The sequence below is a fragment of the Rhinatrema bivittatum genome, chromosome 16 (genome assembly GCF_901001135.1).
Source record: "Rhinatrema bivittatum chromosome 16, aRhiBiv1.1, whole genome shotgun sequence".
Taxonomy (NCBI): domain Eukaryota; kingdom Metazoa; phylum Chordata; class Amphibia; order Gymnophiona; family Rhinatrematidae; genus Rhinatrema; species Rhinatrema bivittatum.
Window position 1 is genome coordinate 52,760,135 of NC_042630.1, and position 19,174 is coordinate 52,779,308.

Consider the following 19,174-nt stretch of genomic DNA (forward strand, 5'->3'; position numbering starts at 1 on the left):
TGAAAATGCTGCAGCCATCCTCTAGGGATGTGCAGACCAAAAGTTTATGTTCATAAGTCCATAAGTCGAAAGGGGGGGTCATTTGCGGTCAATATGGACATATGGAGAATTCCATAAGTTGAGTCTATGTCCATATGTGCAAATAAAAATTTAAACCCCTCACCCTCCTTAATCCCCCTCCCCCCAAGACTTACCAAAACTCCCTGGTGGTCCAGCGGGGTCAGGACGCCATTTCTGAACTCCTTTGCAAGGAGCACGTGACGTCGGCGTCACGTCGGAGTGACGAGGCGTCACGTGATTCCCCACGCGTTCGCTCCGGGACCCTCGTTCGACCCAAAAGGAACTTTTGGCCAGCTTGGGGGTGTCAGGAGGCCCCCCCAAGCTGGCCAAAAGTTCCTTTTGGGTCGAACGAGGGTCCCGGAGCGAACCCGTGGGGAATCACGTGACGTCGCGTCACTCCGACGTGGCGCCGACGTCACGTGCTCCTCGCAAAGGAGTTCAGAAATGGCGTCCTGACTCCTCGCTGGACCACCAGGGAGTTGTGGTAAGTCTTTGGGGGGGGATTAAGTAAGGTGAGGGGTTTAAATTTTTATTTTGGATCAACAATCGCGATTTCCAATGTATTCAACATAGCTATGTTGAATACGTTGGAAATCCGATCGTTTTCGCCTCATCACTTTTTTAAGTAAAAAAAAAAAAAAAAGTAGCGTTTTACATTTAAGTTCAAAACGAATGCACACCCCTACCATCCTCCTGGGCCTGTTCTACAGCCAATGCACCGAAGCCGACTTCTCTTCACTTCCAGGTTCCCCCTAGTGCATGCGCGCCCCCTTTGCGAGATTTAAAGGGGCCGCAGCATCCAGACTAAAAGATGAGCTCACCGCACGAGAAATTCCTGCGTCCTTGGAAGACTGGAAATTGGACCAACGTCTCCAGGAATGGGTCCAAGGGAATCAGCCTATTGGGAGAACCCGCTCGAGGTTCCCACTTCCCGCCGTCAAAAACTATCCATTACTCTTGGAGACCTCCGAAGGACCTATGCAAATAGGACGCACCCATGTATCCAAGGAGGAGAAATCCTGCCATCACCAGTTCGGTCTATGTCTCTATTGTGGGAATCAGGGTCATCACTGTGCTCAATGTCCTCAGAAAAAGGAGCCTTTCCCCCAGCAATGAATCACAAGTGTGATAGCCTTTGGCCTAACTACTACTACTATAGCACCCTTGCTTCTATTATCTGCCTCCTAGGAACAATCCTCTACCCACTTTGATACCCAGGTTCTAGTGGACTCTGGCGCCAGAGGGAATTTCATCCAATAAGACCTCGTAGACTAATACCGGATTACCACATGGTAGTGATCTCGCCGGTGGATCTCGCCTCTATCCATGGGAACTTCCTTCTCAATCTGGTGACTGAAGTCACACATCCTTTGATGCTAAGGGTGGGAACTGATCACATCAAGCTCATCACCTTCTACATTCTCCCTAAAGCGGTGAACCCCATTGTAGACATGGCTACAAAAACATCAGCCGCAGTTCGACTGGGCCTCGGCTAACCTTATTCAGTGGGATCCACAATGTTCTGAGACTTGTCTGGAACCGGCAGAATCTTCCCACTCTCTGATTGTTGCCACCACCCAGCCTAACCTTCCGAATACAAGTAGGAGGTCCCAAGAGTCTCAGATTGATCCCAACTTCCTCCACAAAGACCTGCTAAAGACCATCTTTACACCGCAGAAGGAGCAACTGTCACACAGGAAGGCTGAGTACGAAACTCTAGAAAGAGAAAATGAGCGAATCATGAAAGGGTTTCTGTCCCTCCTGACTTACAAAGAAGAGGAAGTCCAGAGCCTACATACCCGGCTACACCTTGAGGAATAGGAGAGAGGCTTCTCCATAGCCTCTTCTGTACCGTTTAGACCCTAAGCCGTTTCCCAAAACCACTCTGAGAAAGTTACCTCCCAGTGCTCCAGCCAGGATCAATCACTGAACACACAAAAATCTCCATTTGAGGTGCAATCAGTCTTCTCAAACCCCCTGGAGGGGGCCCTTGAGGAGGGGGTACTGTTGCGATAACCAGCCATGGGCTCCATGACTGTCCCTGCTTACCTCCTCTTCTCACTCCTGCCGGCTTCACTTGACCTTGAGGCGTGCTGGAAACGCCGCTGCCGTCCTCCTGGGCCTGTCCTACGGCCAACGTGTCAATGCGGACTTCTCTTCACTTCCGGGTTCCCCTTAGCACATGTGTGCGCCCCTTCACGAGATTTAAAGGGGCCGTGGCACGCTTGGGCTTCCAGGCCCACCCAGATGACGTCATTCAATCAGCCTTACTTAAGGCAAGTTCTGACAGTCAGAGCTTGCCTTTGCAACAGGTACCTTCCTAGTTGCCACTGGTCCTCTTTGAGTTCCACTTCTCTTGTGCCTTGAAATCTGGCGTTTGTCCTCTGCCTGGAATACCGACTACTATGATTACCACCTGACCTGACCTCTGCCTAGAATACTGACTACTCAGATCGCCGCCTGACCTGATCTTTGCCTGGAACTTCGACTACCCTGATCGCCACCTGACCCAACCTCTGTCTGAACACCGACCGCACACTCTTGTTCGTGGTGAGCACTCCTTTGAACTTCCTTTCTAGGAGACCCTGTGAGATCCACCTAAGACCAGGCAGCCCGGGTAACCAAGGGCTCAACCTGAGGGAACCCCAGTTTGCTATTGGTGAAGCTCCAGCTAGCCTCTGTCTCCTCCTTTGCGCCGCCTCCTGGTGGCAGGCACTCTCTGGGTCTGACCAGAGGGCTTTACCAATCCTGCACCAGGCCAAGGGTCAACTTCCAGTGCAACAAGTGCTTGTGATCTATCTAATGCTGGGTACTAACCATACCTTACCTTATCTTTAGGATTTTAAGTAATCAGAGAAAATGGCTTTAATTCAATGCAACAATTGTGGTGCATATGTCCCAAGGCCTATCATTTGGAGAACAAAGGGTTGTCCCTTTTGCCTTCAGCTGCCTAAAATTAAAATGGGATTCTATATAAACACCAGTGTAAGCAGCGGTCCACTTAATATAGTCAAATCTAGAGCATAAATATTGCTCTGTCGCTGTGAAGAGGATTTTTTAATGTATGTGTCAATTTTGAATGAATATCAATATTAATATCTTAAATTCAATACCTACACTCAATGTAGATCTAATAATTTCCAAAAAATCTTATTTGACTGTCTGGAAAAATATTTTATAGGAAGAACAGAAGGTTTCATATAGAGTATAGGTGTCCCCACACAAATTTGTTGTTGGTTATAATCATTAACCTCCTGCCACCTCCGTATATGATTTTTTTTTTTTAAGTTTTTTTGAAAAGTGTTTTCTTAATAAAGTCCCAAAATTTCAATGATGTCCGTTATGTTGTTAATGCTAATATATGAGCAGAGAAAAATGAAACTTTGAATAAAATTTAATGAAGTTTGTAGTTTATACTTATGTTATAGCGGGTACCTTCCGATTTCCTAAATGTTGGCTTCTTTAAATGATGAAACTGAATCCCAACACGTTCGTGTTTCAGACGAAAGTCTTTCTTCAGGAGAGTCTCGCAATAAAAATCTCCAACTACTTGAATTGTTTACCTCGCTACGTTGTGCTTCAAATCAAGTTGCCAGTTTCACTGCTTCTTTACCACTCCATTTCTCAAAATAGATGTCATGGGATGGCAGCTCGGTATAATAACACAAAGGGTAATCTTTAAAATACAACTCTCTATAGTCATGTCATAAACCCGATCGTTGCGGGTATAGGGAGAGTCTTGGAACCGCTTGCTCAAATGATTGATCATTACTTACAACCTCAAGTAATAGCCGTTCCTTCATATGTGAAAGACTCTACTGACTTTATAAATCAGTTATCAGGATTACCAGACATGCAACCTAATTGGGTACTGCTTACAGCAGACATAACTTCACTATACACCAGTATCCCTCAGTGGGAAGCCTTTCAAATTATTAAATTGGAATTAGCTAAAATTGATATCTCAGACAGGAGATTGAATTTTCTCAGTTCTATTGCGGAAATCGCATTAACCCAGAAGATTTTCAGTTTTTAATCTTATTATTTTTTGCAAATCCAAGGCATTCCCATGGGTTCGCCCATGGCTTCTAGTGTAGCTGGGTTGTATGTCTCTCTGTTTGAGGATAAATGGGTGTATCAATTGGTGTTGTACCAGCATGTTAGATGCTGGAAACATTATATTGATGACCTGTTCTTTGTTTGGAGTGGTAATGATGTGGAATTGGATTCATTTATGGGTTTATTAAATTCTTGTGACCAACATTTAAAATTTACTTTTACTAAGCATCATCAATCTGTGGTTTTTTTAGACATGAAGGTATATATTCATGAAAGGAGACTTATCACCAGCGTTCATAGGAAAAGCACAGATCAAAACACTCTATTGCAATTCCAGAGCTTTCACCCCAAACAACTTAAAGACAATATACCGGTAGGTCAGTTCCTCCGGGATAGACAATTATGTACATCTACTACAGAATTCAAAATTCAGGCTTCTCAATTACAAGAAAGGTTTCTTGCTCAAGGATATACTAGATCGGTCATTAAAAGAGCATATAAACGTGCGCTGTACTCGAATAGGGATAATTTGTTGATTCATAACCCTAAAGAATCGCCCAGCCGCATGATTTGTACAATTCCATTTTCCTCAAAGAGTATGCAAATTAAGGAAGTGATTCTTAATCACTGGCATGTGTTATCATCTATACCTTGCTTCACAGAGAACCCCATTTTTGCGATTAAAAAGCGTCAATCGCTATATGATAAACTAAAGGGTCGTAAAGAATTTGGGGATTTAAATCTCCCTCACGGACAAATCCCGTGTAGGTCTTGTTCTGTGTGTTCCCTTACTCTCCAGTGCCAGTTTTTTTTATCATCCGCATTTAAGATTCCCTTATCGCATTCCTAAGGTATTTTATTGCAACATTAGTGGTGTTGTTTACGCTATCATTTGTCCATGTAATTTAATTTATGTGGGTCAGACAGTGCGTCCCATTCGCTTTCGTATTATTGAACATCGGAGTCGCATTAAAGCGCTACATGAACATGCCCCTTTGGTGAATCATTGGGCAGAAAAAGATCATACTGTGGATGACATTCGGTTTTTCGTGATTAAACAAGTTACTCTTAAACATGGAGGGGACCTGTCTTTGATTTTAAGGAGAATAGAACAACGATTCATTTTTAGTTGGCGTACAATGGCCCTAGCTGGTCTTAATGGACCAATAGAGTGGAGCGCTTTCCTTTAACATATGATAGAAATGAGAGTGATTTGTTGCAATTATACATAAAGCTTTTTGCCTTAGTTGCCTGGAGGCAGTTGTGCTAGTCTGTGAATTGTTAATTTTTTCTCTATATAAAGCTTTTGGGCTTTCTTGAAATCTACACTTCAGCGGGTGACGACGTGTTACGTCACTTCCGACGATACGTGAGTACGGGAAAGTTTTAGCGGGTTGACTTTCATGGAGTGCTGTGGTAAAAGGTTTGTTTAGTTTCAATCTTTAATGGGAGCCTCTATGTTTACATTGTTGCAGAACTTTGTTCATTTGAGAATGCAGGTTGGTGGTTCCATATAATCTAATAAGCATCTATATTGTGGAAATAAGATATGTTAATTTCAATTTAACATCTCAAAAGAACAATCATTGTTTTATCTGATGGTATGAATGTGTGAGTGTGCTAGCTTAGTTTTAATTGTCTATATAGGTATATATGTGGGTATTTTCAATAAATATCATATAAGTTAAATATGTTGTCTCTCTAAAATTTGTTTGGGTTTATGGGATGGCAGCTGACATCTATTTTGGTTCGGGTGCTTCACTGAAAAATGTTGTTTTTTTGCAGGTTATTTTTCGGCGGCACGAATCAGAGAAAACGAGTCGTAAAATGAATCGGGAAAAAAAAACAAGTCAGAAAAAAAAACACCCCAAACCTTCAGTTTTACTTTATTACAACCCCCCACCATCCCGATCCCTCCCCAAGACTTACTAAAAGCCCTGTTGGTCCAGCAGAGTCCCGCGAGTGATGTCGCCCTCTCGGGCCATTGGGCCTACCACAAATCAGTATTCAAAATGGCGCTGGTGCCCTTTCCCTTACTATGTCACAGGGGCTACCATGCCATTGGTCGGCCCCTGTCACATCGTAGAAGAAATGGACGGCCGGTGCCATCTTGTGCTCCTACCATTTGACAGGGGCCAACCAATGGCACTGGTAGCCCCTGTGACATAGTAAGGGCAAAGGCTATCGGCACCATTTTGAATACTGGTAGCCGACGGCCCAAGTGCAGGAGATCACTCCAGGACCCCCGCTGGACCACCAGGGACTTTTGGCAAGTCCCCCCCAAGACTTGCCAAAAGCCCCTGGTGGTCCAGCGGGGGTCCTGGAGCCATAACCTACACTTGGGCCGTCAGCTCCCATTGCCAAGCCATGTGCTGGGAGCCCGATATAGCTTTAAATAGACTGGACTTGATACTTGATGACATCATCCAGAGGGGCGGCACATTTTCCTGCCACTGGCCCTTTAAATCCCGGGAGGAGACACGCGTGGAGGAGAGGCCCATGCCAGGGCGGCAGTTGGCGGCGTCCTGGATGCCAAAGAAGGAGGAGGGACTCCGGCGGACCTGGGAAGATGTGACCTGCATCGGCAGTGGCTCCCCACTGCCACCAGAGAGCCAGGGCCTGCTGCCATTGCTGTTGGGCAGTAAGAGGTAACTGGGACTGGCTGCGGAGCCCCATGGCCAGCATACATAACAATGGAACACAGTCAACATGAATTTACCCAAGGGAAGTCTTGCCTCACAAATCTGCTTCATTTTTCTGAAGGGGTTATTAAACGTGGATAAAGGTGAACATTTATCCAGATGTAGATTTTGTATAAATGTAAACCTTTGTGAAGGCTGAAAAACCATACTTCGGTATATAAAACTGAATAAATAAATACAATAAATAAATAGTGTATTTGGATTTTCAGTAGGCACTTGACAAAGTCCCTCATGAGAGGCTTCTAAGAAAACTAAAAAGTCAAGGGATAGGAGGTGATGTCCTTTCAGGGATTGCAAACTGGTTAAAAGGAAACAGAGAGAAGGATTAAATGGTCAATTTTCTCAGTGGAAAAGGGTAAACAGTGTGTACTTGGACCAGTGCTTTTCAATATATTTATAAATGATCTGGAAAGGAATATGACGAGTGAGGTTATTGGGTGACTTAGTTTTTGGATACTTGCCAGGTTCTTATCGCCTGGATTGGCCTCTGTTGGAAACAGGATGCTGGGCTTGATGGACCCTTGGTCTGAACCAGTATGGCATTTTATTATATTCTTATCTTCTTATCAGATGATACAAAATTATTCAGAGTAGTTAAATTACAAGCAGATTGTGATAAATTGCAGGAAGACCTTGTGAGACTGGAAGATTGAGCATCCAAATAGCAGATGAAATTTAATGTGGACAAGAGCAAGTGTTGCATATAGGAAAAAATAACCCTTGTTATAGTTAAACAATGTTAGGTTTCATATTAGGAGCTACCACCCAGTAAAAAGATTTAGGCATCATAATGTTTGATGTATTTCCAACCTTTAGTTCTATGTAAATCGATGCAATATGTCTTTTTCATGAACGTCAGTATAGAAAAGCTACTAAATAAATAAATAAGGGATAATACTTTGAAATTGCCAGCTCAGTGTGCTGCAGCAGTCAAGAAAGCAAACAGAACATTAGGAATTATTAGGAATGGAATGGTTAACGAAACTGAAAATGTCATAATGCCTCTATATCGCTCCATGGTGAGACCTCACCTTGAATACTGTGTAGAATTCTGGTTGCCACATCTCAAATATGATATATTTGCGATGAAGAAAGTACAGAGAAGGGCAACCAAAATGATAAAGTGGATGGAATAGCTCCCTTAAGAGGAAAGGCTGAAGAGGTTAGGGCTGTTCATCTTGAAGAAGAGATGACTGAGGGGGGATATGGTAGAGGTCTTTAAAATCATGAGAGGTCTTGAATGAGTGAATATGAATTGGTTATTTACACTTTCAGATAATAGAAGGACAAAGGGGCAATCCATGAAGTTAGCAAGTAGCAAATCTTTTACTCAATGCACAAATAAGCTCTGGAATTTGGTAGAGGATGTGGTAGTGAAGTTAGTGTAGTTGGGTTTAAAAAAGGTTTGGAAAAGTTCTTGGAGGAGAAGTCCATTAACTGCTATTAATCAAGATGACTTAGGGAATGGCCTCTGCTATTACTGGCATCAGTAGCATGGGGTCTTCTTAGTAGGGATGTGAATCGTTTTAGGACGATTAAAATTATCGTCCGATAATTTTAATATCGTCTTAAACCGTTATGGAACACAATACAATAGAGATTCTAACGATTTATCGTTATAAATCGTTAGAATCGTGAGCCGGCACATTAAAACCCCCTAAAACCCACCCCCGACCCTTTAAATTAAATCCCCCACCCTCCCGAACCCCCCCCCAAATGACTTAAATAACCTGCGGGTCCAGCGGCGGTCCGGAACGGCAGCGGTCCGGAACGGGCTCCTGCTACTGAATCTTGTTGTCTTCAGCCGGCGCCATTTTCCAAAATGGCGCCGAAAAATGGCGGCGGCCATAGACGAACATGATTGGACGGCAGGAGGTCCTTCCGGACCCCCGCTGGACTTTTGGCAAGTCTTGTGGGGGTCAGGAGGCCCCCCCCAAGCTGGCCAAAAGTTCCTGGAGGTCCAGCGGGGGTCAGGGAGCGATTTCCCGCCGCGAATCGTTTTCGTACGGAAAATGGCGCCGGCAGGAGATCGACTGCAGGAGGTCGTTGTTTTGGATTGAACATACATCGAATTCATCTGTTTTCAATGTTGACACCGCATAGCACAGCTATGTGGACAAGTGAAAGTCGATTTGTTTTGGAGTGAAATCATTCTCGCTGACAATCAATACGATAATTTCCACATTGACTATTCCAAGTCCTGTTTGAATGAATTGCCCCTGAGGCAGCTCTGTGCAAAGGAGCGAAACTCGGCCAGAGTCGGGCGGTTTAATAAAGGGCTTGCTTTTATCCGATTCTCTTTGTCGTCACTGCTACACAGCTCGCTGGATCGGCTTCCGATTTGTTTCTTAGATTTGATATTCCGCTTTTTCCCCAAAAATCATCTCAAAGCAGATTACAGACAATGTAAAAATATATTAAAGGAAGTAATATTTAAAACTGAGTGCCATTATAATGGCCTTTGATCCTAGGTAAGGAAACTTTATTCTTCCTAATGAGTTAATTAGGGGAAGGCCTGGTTTTATAGCATGTCACGAGAATTATCCATATGAGAGATAATGGGGTAGATTTTATAACATGCACGCGCGCACACGGACACGACAATTTTATAACATGCACGTGCTGCCATATGCATGTTATAAAATCTGATGCCATGTGCACATATGCACCCGATTTTGTATCGGCATGTGCATGTGCCTGTAAGTGCCCCACTTGTGTGTGCAGGTAGGATTTTTAAATTACACACAGTGATGCAAGTTGCTTTTTTCCCAGTTCCTTCCCAATACACTCCAATAAAGCAGTGGATTGGGAGGGAACTTCCCTAGACCCCTACCTAGCCTTCCTACCTCTTCCCCTCTCCTCCCCGATCCTAACCCCTGCCTAGCTAGGATAAATATTTTTGTTTTGTAACTTACCTCCTCCATCGAGCAGAAGTAAGTTACACATGCCGGTCAATTGCCGGCGCGCACTTCCCTCGACAAGGCGTAATGCCCGCTGTCCAGAGCTCCCCACCTTGCCTCTTTTAGTTGGCTGGGCCCTTTCTAAAATGAGCTTGGCATGTGCAGAGCTCGGCCACTCGTGAAACCCCCAGTTTTACACTCGCATGGCAACAAAGCCCGGGCATCTTCCCTCTTCAAGGCATAAAGCTGTTGAATATTTATTTATTTATTTAAAGTTTTTTGTATACCGACATTCGTTAAGAAAACATCACATCGGTTTCCATCAAACAAAAAATTAGCCAACAGGGCTTCACAATGAAACTGATAATGTAACAGGGGGTGGGGGGGGGGGGGAGGAGTTGAGAGAGACCAGGAGGTTTACAGTACAATCATTAGATGCAATGCATAGTTAAATAGGGGTAGAATACACAGAAGAATCTCTCCATCCCTAGTGTTATTCTTACATACAATATAATACAAAGGAAATAATTTCCTCACACAATTATCTTTCTCAAGCAACCCATTCAATATCAAGAGATCCTTAAGTGGACAAATCTGTATTTAATATTGCTGCCATTGGGCCTTCAAAAAGACACCAAATTCTTTATCCTTAAATATAGGGAATTGCCAGTTGAATGATTTTGTGACCCATTTCTCCACTTGCGCTATCATGGAAATAGGAGCATAAATTATTTCTCTGCTTCAGTGTTTACTGAAGAGGATGTTGGGGAGATACCCATACTGGAGTAGGTTTTCATGGGCACTGATTCAGATGGAGTGAATCAAATCACGGTGAACCTAGAAAATGTGGTATACCTGATTGACGAACTGAAGAGTAGTAAATCACCTGGACCAGATGGTATACACCCCAGAGTTCTGAAGGAACTAAACAATGAAATTTCAGACCTATTAGTAAAAATTTGTAACCTATCATTAAAATCATCCATTGCACCTGAAGACTGGAGGATAGCTAATGTAACCCCAATATTTAAAAAGGGCTCCAGGGGCGATCCATGGAAACTACAGACTGGTTAGCTTGACTTCAGTGCCAGGAAAAATAGTGGAAAGTGTTCTAAACATCAAAATCACAGAACATATAGAAACACATGATTTAATGGAACAAAGTCAGCATGGCTTTACCCAAGGCAAGTCTTGCCTCACAAATCTGCTTCACTTTTTTGAAGGAGTTAATAAACATGTGGATAAAGGTGAACCAGCAGATGTAGTATACTTGGATTTTCAGAAGGCATTTGACAAAGTTCCTCATGAGAGGCTTCTAGGAAAAGTAAAAAGTCATTGGATAGGTGGCGATGTCCTTTTGTGGATTGCAAATTGGTTAAAAGACAGGAAACAGAGAGTAGGATTAAATGGACAATTTTCTCAGTGGAAGGGAGTGGGCAGTGGAGTGCCTCAGGGATCTGTATTGGGACCCTTACTTTTCAATATATTTATAAATGATCTGGAAAGAAATACGACGAGTGAGATAATCAAATTTGCAGATGATACAAAATTGTTCAGAGTAGTTAAATCACAAGCAGATTGTGATAAATTGCAGGAAGACCTTGTGAGACTGGAAAATTGGGCATTAAAATGGCAGATGAAATTTAATATGGATAAGTGCAAGGTGATGCATATAGGGAAAAATAACCCATGCTATAGTTACACAATGTTAGGTTCCTTATTAGGTGCTACAACCCAAGAAAGAGATCTAGGCGTCATAGTGGATAACACATTGAAATCGTCAGTTCAGTGTGCTGTGGCAGTCAAAAAAGCAAACAGAATGTTGGGAATTATTAGAAAGGGAATGGTGAATAAAACGGAAAGTGTCATAATGCCTCTGTATCACTCCATGGTGAGACCGCACCTTGAATACTGTGTACAATTCTGGTCGCCGCATCTCAAAAAAGATATAATTGTGATGGAGAAGGTACAGAGAAGGGCTACCAAAATGATAAGGGGAATGGAATAGCTCCCCTATGAGAAAAGACTAAAGAGGTTAGGACCTTTCAGCTTGGAGAAGAGACAGCTGAGGGGGGATATGATAGAGGTGTTTAAAATCATGAGAGGTCTAGAACGAGTAGATGTGAATTGGTTATTTACTCTTTCAGATAATAGAAAGACTAGGGGGCACCCCATGAAGTTAGCATGGGGCACATTTAAAACTAATCGGAGAAAGTTCTTTTTCACTCAATGCACAATTAAACTCTGGAATTTGTTGCCAGAGGATGTGGTTCGTGCAGTTAGTATAGCTGTGCTTAAAAAAGGATTGGATAAGTTCTTGGAGGAGAAGTCCATTACCTGCTATTAATTAAGTTGACTTAGAAAATAGCCACTGCCATTAGCAACGGTAACATGGAATAGACTTAGTTTTTGGGTACTTGCCAGGTTCTTATGGCCTGGATTGGCCCAGGATGCTGGGTTTGATGGACCCTTGGTCTGACCTAGTATGGCATGTTCTTATGTTCTTATGTTCTTAATATCAGCCCTCTGAACCTTAGAAAATGAGAAAGAAGAGACTAAAAAATAATCAGAACAGGAGTATGAATCATGGCAAAGAATAAAAAGAAAAATCTATTTCCCCAGGATGTGAAACCCTCCATATATCTAATTAGTTTAATTCTTTCACCAAAAAGGGCAAGCCCACCCCCTTCTTTAATGAGGGCTGTAAAGAAGGGGGTGGGCTTGCCCTTTTTGGTGAAAAGTGCTATGCCTCCGAGACTAATGTCTCGGAGGCTTAGCATCAAGAGCTGGATCCAAAATCAAATTAAAATCCCCTCCGAGAATTGCTGCATGATCTAGGAACTGATTATGGATTGTTACCAACTGAGAAAAAAATGCAGGAGAAAATACACTGGCAAGTATATTTTAAAAAGGCTGCATGTGTACATTTCTGAGTTTACACACATGGCCGGGCCTTGCGTGCATCGTGCACATTTTACAACAGGCCCGGCTACTCTCATAAACCCTGGTAAGTGCAGAAGTGCTGGCTGAGGGAAAAGACATGGGCTGGGGGGGCGTGGTCTGGGCAGGGATTGGGGGTGGGCCAGGACAGCTCCATTCAATACTGTCCCAGGGAAGCGCCTACCAGCAGCCGACCAGTGAGCAAAGATTACTTCTGCTCCAGAGGAGCAGGAGGTAACAAAATACAAAAAATTAGGGATTGGTAGGGTTAGGTTAGGGGTCAGGGAGGAGAGGGGAAGCTTGAGTAAGGATAGGTTACTAATCCCCCCCCACACACACACATGCACAAGTCGCAGGCCCCCTGCACATGTGCTCAGGATTTCAAAATTTGGCGTGCATGTACATGCAGCCATTGGATTTTATAGCATGCACACGCCAGCACGCATGTTATAAAATTGTCACGTCAATGTGCATTCCATGTCTTAAAATTGACTCCTGGGAGCATACACGTTTACCAAGAGAAACTACTTTTGACGTAGGAATCCACTAACAAATACAAATCTCCCATTAGGATCAGCAATCATGTTCTCATTTACAAAAGGTAAATTTTTATGCATTAAAATGACACCACATTGTCTGGCAGAAAAGGAAGAAAATATGCATTGCCCTATCCAATCGTGTTTGAACTTTTTATGCTTCTCCAGAAATAAATGTTTCTTTCAAAATAAAAAAATTGTGCTTTTTCTTGTTTAAACAGACTTAGAATGCACTTCCTTTTCATTGGTGAATGCACCAAATCCATTTTGAGAGAAAACAATTTCATATCACTCTTTATCAAACTTATGAGAAAATAGACATAGTGACCAGCACTATGTGCAATACCAAGAAAATACCCCACAGGATTATCTCCCAGTCTAGGCACCCCCAACAAAATACAGATAAAACATATAAATGAGAGAGCAAGTGTGGAATTTAGAGTAATAAAACACTTTTGGGGGGAGCTTAAAGGTCTCTATATTTGATGGATTGATATATGGAGAAGCACAGTGGAAACATTTTAGATTTTGCAGAGCTTAGCAAGCATGTTGTGTTCTGAGTTGTTATCTCAAGAAGTGAATGTACTGTCAGATTTTGTCTGGGCACATTATAGTCAAAATATGCAGCGGGCTACATGCTGACTCAAAAGATAGGTTGTGCAATACTGCTTCAGACTTTGCAACTGACACCTAGCATGATTTAATTAATGATATCTAGTATGTAAGAAAAATGGGTATGGTTTCAGTATTTGGATTTGGTTACAATGGGACAATAAATGATTGGCAGCAGACCCTAAATTTGATCTGTGATTGGACTAATTATTAGAGATGTGGTTCGTTTTTCGCCCTATTTAGGAAATTTAACAAAATTTCCTAATTCGTTTCTGTTTCGGAGTATCCGAAACACGACATAAACGCCGTTATTTCGGAGCCCCCGAAACCGGAAACGAAATTTTCCCCGCAATTCGGGGGAAAATTCGTTTTCGGGTTTGCCTGGGGAGAGGGGCAAAAATTATTTTTTTTTATTAAAAACCACCCCAAATTTAAATTAATTATAATACACCACCCCCCGATCCCTCCCCAAGACTTACGAAGATCCCTGGTGGTCCAGCGGAGTCCCGGCTTCCATTTGCCATGCCCTCCGTGCCCTAGTTCGTGCCAGTGCAAGCCGCGCGCCAAAATGGTGCCGAATAGCCCGAACGACCATGTCACAGGGGCTTTCGGCGCTATTGGTCAGCCCCTGTCACATGGCCATCGGCGCCATCTTGTGCTCCTATCATGTGACAGGAGCTGACCAATGGCGCCGAAAGCATCTGTGACATAGTATGGGCAAAGGCTATCGGCGCCATTTTGGTTACTGGCAGCCGAAAACGAAATCGCTTTCGGACCCTTGCTGGACCCCCAGGGATTATTGGCAAGCCTTGGGGGGGTCAGGAGGGGGCTCCTGACCCCCCCAAGGCTTGCCAATAATCCCTGGGGGTCCAGCAAGGGTCCGAAAGCGATTTCATTTTCGGCTGCCAGTAACCAAAATGGCGCCGATAGCCTTTGCCCATACTATGTCACAGAGGCTTTCGGCGCCATTGGTCAGCTCCTGTCACATGATAGGAGCACAAGATGGTGCCGATGGCCATGTGACAGGGGCTGACCAATAGCGCCGAAAGCCCCTGTGACATGGTCGTTCGGGCTATTCGGCACCATTTTGGCACGCGGCTTGCACTGGCACGAACTAGGGCACGGAGGGCATGGCAAATGGAAGCCGGGACTCCGCTGGACCACCAGGGATCTTCGTAAGTCTTGGGGAGGGATCGGGATGGGGGGGGGGGTTGTTATATATGTACGAAAATGCTTAAAATTGTTTTTAAATGCTCGGGGTGGTTTTTTTTTTTTCGCTTCATTACCGATTCGTTTTTCGGTCCGGTTTCGGGTTTCTCGTTTCGTTTTCGGGCAAACGACCCGAAAACGAAACGAGAAGACCCGAATTATACCACGAAGTATTCGAACCGAAAAACGACCCGGTAGAAAAAAACGAAGCACATCTCTACTAATTATGTGACAATAAGAATAATATTGTGATGTAAAAATGCTTGTCATCAAGGAATAAAGCATTCATTGGTTACATGCCCTGTTAATGAAAAATACTAGAGATGAGCCCCCGGGGGTTAAAGGGGGTAGATCATTTGAATAGAGCAACTGTGCCATAACGATGTAGAATTTTATCTCTAATAAAAGCAATGAAAGATGAAATGTTGCATATCATTTTTCTTGAGTAAAATAACTATTAGTGACTAGAAAATGTGAAATGGTTAGAGATGATTAAAATTGCCAGGTCCTCCAGCAGCTGTGATTAGGCTGGGATGTTTTTTTTCTTTGTTTGGATTGTATATCTGACTCAAGGAACCAATAAACATAGTGCAAAGATCGAATCCAGGTATTGGCAAATTACAAAAATGCAAAAATACGCAGTAATGTCATTCATACACAGCCATTGATCTAACTGGCAGAAACAAAATCCAATATTAGTGTCAACTGTGAGTGCACAGATTAAAATCATGTTTTATTCTTATGACAATTAAACCATGTTGAAATGTCCAAATAATTCACACAACTGGAAGCACGTTCTAGAATGTATCAAAAATTGTAATCCTTCTTGTGTAAATGTCCTGTCAATATTTTCACAGTCAATTTTCTCTAGCAGAACAAACCTGCAGTATAAATGTATATGGCCCATATTATTATCTACTTGTTGATTAAATTGTGCTCCTTAAAATACTGGAAATAAATCTAATAACAGCTTGAAATGCCATTGCCACTTGATGCTGAGAAAAAAAGATTTACACAGGAATCCTAATAAAGTGTCTTCATTGAAAGAATAATTTTACATAAGCGAAATATGCCTTTTATACACATAAGAGAAGAGGTGAAACCCAAACCCAAAGAAATCACAAAAATATGTTTAGGTTAAGATGAGCTAAATCTGTGAGTCCTACTCGGTCGCTGTCTTACGGCACGGGTGCAACTATTGAATTGTTTGAATCCCTACAGCTGTATGAAATGTGACTTAAGCAAAGATTGTGAGAACCAATATCTGCTGAAAAAAGCTTTTTTTCCAAGCCTGACTAGCTCAGTCGGTAGAGCATGAGACTCTTAATCTCAGGGTCATGGGTTCAAGCCCCATGTTGGGTGAGGGGTATTTACTTTTTCTGTTTCAGTAATTCATTAGGAAACCTACAAAAATGTTAGTGAAGCATTGGGTACTTGCAAGGTTCTTATGGCCTAGATTGGCCACTGTTGGAAACAGGATGCTGGGCTTGATGTATCCTCGGTCTGACCCAGTATGGCATGTTCTTATGGGTATCTCCTTTTCTGAACATTTAAGCAACTTAAGGGGCCAGAAAAAATATACTATCAGTTTCCAACCTGCAGAGCAGAAATGACAACTTCATATGCTTCTCAGAAAAAAGGAGTCCATGTTCAAAATCACAAATATTCACCCAAAGGGAACCACTTTCTAGAAATTACCAAGGAATTGTACTTCTTCCTGGGTGAACATGCTGGTCGCTGTTTCCCCAATCAATTCGCAATAGCAGAGCAAATCTGCAATACATAATATATGGCTTTTACTAGAATCTATTTTGACAGGAAACATAAACTGAAATAATGAAAGCAGAAAAAATCAAACCTTCAAAGAAAAAAATCAATGTTCACAAAAATTTCATTCTCAGTGACTTTGAATCAGAGGTGCTTCTACTCAGAATGGAGAATTTCCTCACTCATTGTGTTCCGTAGTTGACGTGGATGCCCTGGAATCTTCATGCTGCATTATGAGCAAAATGTCCTCAGTACTTGGGAGAAAATATTCAGGATCCTCCAAGCAGCTAAAACGGGAATGAAAGAGGATCTTAAAGTAGGACCCACCCATTTCATAATGAATGAAAAGCAAAGGCTTCTTATCGAGAAAGCTTTGACCCTCTCTTGCAAAGCTCTGTGATACTTTACGGGTTTTTCCCTTCATTAAGATGAACAGAATCACATCCTTTAGATGTGAAGGTCCAGGAATATCTGTGAATGGCCACGAAGATGAGTGAAATGTTTTTTATTGTAATTAATTAAGCCTCAAAGAATGGACAATGAATCATGCATATATTGAATTAGCACCCAGAATGCTAATATTCAACACACTTTCTGTCTTTGAGAAATATCTTGAAAGTGAATATTAATTTTAAACCTGTTTTGCCAGATCTTAACTATTTGCTTACAATTTAATGCAAAAGTTTGTTATGATCAATGTGGTATAGTATTGCAAGCTCATCTGTTTTCTTGAAAGTAATCTCTAAAGGTTTCAATTCAATTTCAGTTTAGCATTAAATTCAGCACCTTTATGAGTGTGTAAAAGAAGTATGCTTTTTCTAGTGAATATGACCCCCTCTCTATGGAGTTTTTAACGGTAGCCATGCGAAGGGGATGATACATGATAACTATGTTTCATAGGGGGTTACTTTTGTTATATAGTTATCTGAAATTGAATTTAGTCAAATAGTACAAATGAGAAGGAAGTATTTTCTTTAATTCTCAGAAAGAATGTAATTCTTCTCAGGTGAACTTTCTGATCATGCTTTGTGAAGCATTTCACACAATAATAACCAGCATGACTATTATAATGAGAGGTCTCCATGAAAATATGTCAGAAATGACATATAAAAATTACCATTGATCTAACTGGCAGGAACAAAATCCAATATTAGTGTCAACTGTGAGTGCACAGATTAAAATCATGTTTTATTCTTATGACAATTAAACCATGTTGAAATGTCCAAATAATTCACACAACTGGAAGCACGTTCTAGAATGTATCAAAAATTGTAATCCTTCTTGTGTAAATGTCCTGTCAATATTTTCACAGTCAATTTTCTCTGGCAGAACAAACCTGCAGTACAAATGTATATGGCCCATATTATTATCTACTTGTTGATTAAATTGTGCTCATTAAAATACTGGAAATAAATCTAATAACAGCTTGAAACCTCGTGGCCAGAAATGCCATTGCCACTTGATGCTGAGAAAAAAAGATTTAGACAGGAATCCTAATAAAGTGTCTTCATTGAAAGAATACTTTTACATAAGCGAAATATGCCTTTTATACACATAAGAGAAGAGGTGAAACCCAAACCCAAAGAAATCACAAAAATATGTTTAGGTTAAGATGAGCTAAATCTGTGAGTCCTACTCGGTCGCTGTCTTACGGCACGGGTGCAACTATTGAATTGTTTGAATCCCTACAGCTGTATGAAATGTGACTTAAGCAAAGATTGTGAGAACCAATATCTGCTGAAAAAAGCTTTTTTTCCAAGCCTGACTAGCTCAGTCGGTAGAGCATGAGACTCTTAATCTCAGGGTCATGGGTTCAAGCCCCATGTTGGGCGAGGGGTATTTACTTTTTCTGTTTCAGTAATTCATTAGGAAACCTACAAAAATGTTAGTGAAGCATTGGGTACTTGCCAGGTTCTTATGGCCTGGATTGGCCACTGTTGGAAACAGGATGCTGGGCTTGATGTATCCTTGGTCTGACCCAGTATGGCATGTTCTTATGGGTATCTCCTTTTCTGAACATTTAAGCAACTTAAGGGGCCAGAAAACATATACTATCAGTTTCCAACCTGCAGAGCAGAAATGACAACTTCATATGCTTCTCAGAAAAAAGGAGTCCATGTTCAAAATCACAAATATTCACCCAAAGGGAACCACTTTCTAGAAATGACCAAGGAATTGTACTTCTTCCTGGGTGAACATGCTGGTCGCTGTTTCCCCAATCAATTCGCAATAGCAGAGCAAATCTGCAATACATAACACATGGCTTTTACTAGAATCTATTTTGACAGGAAACATAAACTGAAATAATGAAAGCAGAAAAATTCAAACATTCAAAGAAAAAAATCAATGTTCACAAAACGTTCATTCTCAGTGACTTTGAATCAGAGGA

General features: G+C 42.0%; 2 non-coding genes across 2 annotated transcripts; both read left to right on the plus strand.

Moving 5' to 3' along the window:
• The first annotated feature begins 16,307 nt into the window (after positions 1 to 16,307).
• On the plus strand, positions 16,308 to 16,380 carry TRNAK-CUU. Its single transcript has one exon. It is a non-coding gene; the product is annotated as a tRNA-Lys (tRNA).
• A 2,164-nt stretch (positions 16,381 to 18,544) lies between these two features.
• TRNAK-CUU lies at positions 18,545 to 18,617 on the plus strand. The gene has a single exon. It is a non-coding gene; the product is annotated as a tRNA-Lys (tRNA).
• Positions 18,618 to 19,174: the final 557 nt, after the last annotated feature.